This window comes from Arachis ipaensis, chromosome B01, assembly GCF_000816755.2.
Source record: "Arachis ipaensis cultivar K30076 chromosome B01, Araip1.1, whole genome shotgun sequence".
Taxonomy (NCBI): Eukaryota; Viridiplantae; Streptophyta; class Magnoliopsida; order Fabales; family Fabaceae; genus Arachis; species Arachis ipaensis.
Window position 1 is genome coordinate 1,270,135 of NC_029785.2, and position 4,404 is coordinate 1,274,538.

A 4,404-nucleotide genomic window follows, 5' to 3' on the forward strand; every position below is an offset into this window, starting at 1 on the left:
AAATCAATTAGCATATTTAACATATTTGTATATTTATACAAGATATTATACTTTTATTACTTTAATTCTTTTAGCACCTATATATACTATTATATATTGTAGTCCAACCACGTCGCTAGAAACGCCTTGACGCGTCGCTGCAAGCTCCCTGCCCGCCATCACCTCTTCTCCCTTCCAGACGCATCCAAAACTGTTGATCTGCGTCGAAGTTCAACGCTCCCGAACCGTCCACGTGTCGAAGACGCGTTGCCTCAGTTAACCCGATGCCAGATCTGCACGTTGTCTCGACCCGACCCAATGCCAGCTCCACGCTCCAGTTCATCACTGTGTCATCCTTGACGTATCTTCTTCCTCCAATCCGGTCTCACCACGTGTCCTCCCATACTGACATGGCGGATAGTGGAACTCTCCCTAATTTTTTTGTAAGCTCTTTCCGATTCTAGCCTCCATTTTTTCGATTTCTGCCTTGATTTCGCAGTTCCTTCTCTTTCTCGTCTTTGTATCTACTATCATGGAACAATAAGATATTTTTGCTGTCACAAAGAGAAAGAGTACATTCTGTTGCAACTGTAACCGTTTTGGGTACCTCTTTTTAGACTGTCTTTCTATTGAATATTGAAAATGCAAACAGAAAGGTCACATTGGCTCCAATTGTCCAACACTGTTATGCCATTATTGCAAGCTCTTGGGACATTTGATTACTACTTGTCCTACTCACCCACCATGTTTAGATCAAAACAAGTATCATTTTTGTTCCAACTACACTAATCAGAATGTGCCTGCTTCTACCGTTGATACTACTGAATCCACAAACTCTGCTTCTCTCAATCCACCTTCTCTCTCCATCCAACATTGAGTCTCTTCTTAAGCTACTTCTCTCTTTTTCTGGTAATACCTTTGCTACTCTTTTCACTCCTTCAGGTAATTCTAAATAGTATTTTCATTATGGTTGCTTTAATCACATATTTCCTTTGCGTCATTCTTTTTCATCTTTGTTTACCACCACAAATGCACCTTCTGTCAACACTACTAATGGTTCCCTCTTGCATGCGACACATAAAGATTTTATTTCACAGTCCAATCTTAATCCCCTTATATTTATTTTATTCAAAAATTAAACTTTAATCTTATCTCTATTAGTCAACTTGTTAAACTCGATTTTGATGCCAATTTTTCTATTTCTGGTTATTGTGTCCAGGATCGTCGGATGGGACAGATCACCAGGATTAGACGTAAGGTCAAAAAGTTGTTTGAGCTCGAGAATCTTCATATTCCTATGTCAAATCTCTGTACTATTTTTTCTCCATCTACCCTTCACTTATGGCATTACCGTCTTGTCCACAGCTCTTTAGAAAAATTACGTCCTTTTGTGTCTAAGGGTGTTTTGGGTCTGGTTAATAATGAGTATTTTGATTGCATTCCTTGTCAAACTGCCAAACAACCTGCTTTGTCTTTTCACAATAATTTATTTCTTACTTGCTCTCCTTTTAATCTTATCCATTCTGATATTTGGGACTCCACTCCCACTGTTTCTATGAGAGGGACTCGATATTTTGTAGTTTCCATTGATGATATTCACACTTTACTTGGGTTTATTTAATGACTAATCGCCATGAGCTATCTTAGATTTATATTAACTTTGCCACTATGATTAAAACTCAATTTTTCAAGGTCATTAAAGTTTTTTGACGCGATAATGCAATGGAATACTGTAACTCCAAACTTTTAACTTTTCTTGCTGAACAGTGTATTTTGTCTGAGTTTTCTTGCCTTGGTACGTCTCAACAAAATGGATGAGTCGAACGCAAATACCATTACATTCTTGACTCTGTTCATGCAATGCTTATTTTTTCTTCGTGTCCTGAGCGTACTTCGGGTGAAGTTGTTTTTACTGCTGTCTATGTTATCAATAAACTCCCTTCTTCTGTCATTGGTAACATTACTCCCTTTAAGCGTCTTTATCATACTTCTCCAGATTACAGTTCTCTTCGAGTTTTTGGTTGTGTCTGTTTTGTTCTCCTTCAGCCTCAAACATAATAAACTTGAACTTTGGGCTCGCATGTGTTGTTTCCTTGGTTATGACATTGAACACAAGGGTTATTGTTGTTGGGATCCTCTTTCTAGACGTATTCATATATCTTGTTATGTTATATTCTGGGAGCATCACATGTTTTCTAAGTTCTCCTCATTTGGGTCTATTCCTTATACTCAGTCACCGTTTTTTACTAACCTCAATGTTGATCTTTTTTCTAGTGATAATTCTATAGGTTCTATATCCAGTCAACCCCTCGAGCCTTCTACTCTTCCTCTTTCTCTATCTCCCAATGATTCCAGACCGGATGATGATCCTGCTCCTACTGTCATGCCTCCTCCCTCCAATCATTTTTTTAGGGTAAGAAATTCACCTCATCATCTTCTTGATTATCATTGTTTTTCTACAATTCTTCATCATGAGCCTCAGTCATTTCGAGAAGTCTTAAAAAATCTAAATTGGCAGCAATCAATGCAGGAAGAAATTCAGGCACTTAAAAAGCACACACTTGGAACTTTGTTGATCCTCCTTTTGATCATGAAATTGTGGGTAGCAGATGGGTATATAAGATCAAGATTCGCTCTGATAGTTTTATTGACCGTTATAAAGTACGATTAGTCGCTCAAGGATGTACTCAAGAGTATGGTATTGATTATGAAAAGACTTTTGCTCCTGTTGCTCGTCTCACATCTGTTCGCGCTCTCCTTGCTATTGCTGCGGTCAGAAAATAGTCTCTCAGTAAGATGGATATGAAGAATACATTTTTTAATTGGGATTTGAAAAAGAAGGTCTATAAGAAACCACCCCGGAGATATCCTTGTCCTTCTAGCAAAATCTGTCTCCTTCGTAAGACACTTTATAGTCTTAAGCAAGCTCCTCGTGAATGGTTTGAAAAGTTTAGCACCACTATATGCAATCTCAGTTTCACTTGCAACCCTCATGAGAATGCTCTCTTTATTCGTAAAAGTGGACGCGGTTTGTATTCTTCTACTTTTGTATGTTGATGACATGATCATTACTGGAGATGATGTTGATGGTATCTCTAATCTTAAAGCATCCCTTCACCACACTTTTAAGATGAAAGATCTTGGTTCTCTCAGTTATTTCCTTGGTCTTGAAGTCATATCCTCAGATGATGGCATCTATCTCTCTCAAGTTAAGTATGCTTCTGATCTTTTTACTCGAGCCGAAATTACAAATAGTCGCACTATGTCTACCCCTTTTGAGCCTAATATTCTGTTTACTCCTATGGATGGCACTATTTTGGATAACCCTACTCTTTATCGACGGTTAGTTGATCTCGTCTACTTGATTGTCACAAGACTAGACATCGCCTATCCAGTTTATGTTCTTAGCCAGTTCTTGTCAGCTCCCCGTACTACTCACTATATTGCAGTTTTTCGCATTCTTCGCTACATCAAAGGTACTCTATTTGATGGTCTTCATTTTTCTGCTCATTCATCCTTAACCCTTCAAGTGTACTCAGATGCTAATTGGGCTAGTAATCCCGCTAATCGTTATTCTACTACTAGTTATTGGTTGTTTCTTGGTGATTCTCTCATTTCTTTGTGAGCCAAGAAACAAACGTTCACTGCTCGATTAAGCACCGAAGTTGAATACCGTGCTCTCCCTGATACCACTACTGAGGTTGTCTTGATTCGTTGGCTTCTCGAAGACTTGGGTGCCCCTCAATTATCCCCAACTGATATTTATTATGACAACCACAGTGCTATTCAGATTACTCATAATGACGTTTTTCATGAACGCATCAAACACATTGAGATTGATTACCATTTTGTCCGACAACACCTTCTTATTGATGCTGTTCGTCTCGTAGCTATTGGGACTCTGGATCAGACTGTTGATATCTTCACGAAAGCTCATAATCCTACTCGTTTCGAACTCTAGTGTCCAAATTTAAAATAGTATCTTTAACTCCCACTTGAGTTTGAGGGGAATATTAAAATATAATTAGAATCATTAGATCAATTAACATTATTTAGTATATCTATATATTTATCATAAAATATTATATTTTTATTATTTTAATTCTTCTAATACTTATATATACTGTTATATATTGTATCATTTTAAATTGACTCAACGATACACCATATTTTTTTTAATTTAATCTCTTATTTCTAATATGGTTTATTTGTATGAACCACAAATGTGTTTGATTTGATGTTGGGGGGCTCATGGAATATATCATTCGGCGATTTATTAAAGGCTGGTGATCATCATTTTTTTTCTATATATATAAAACAGAACTAGAAAAAAATCATCCACACATAAATGTGTTGGAATATAAGATCTACGTGTAAATACTAAATATATGCGTTGACAGATACACACGATGAGAATATTAAAAC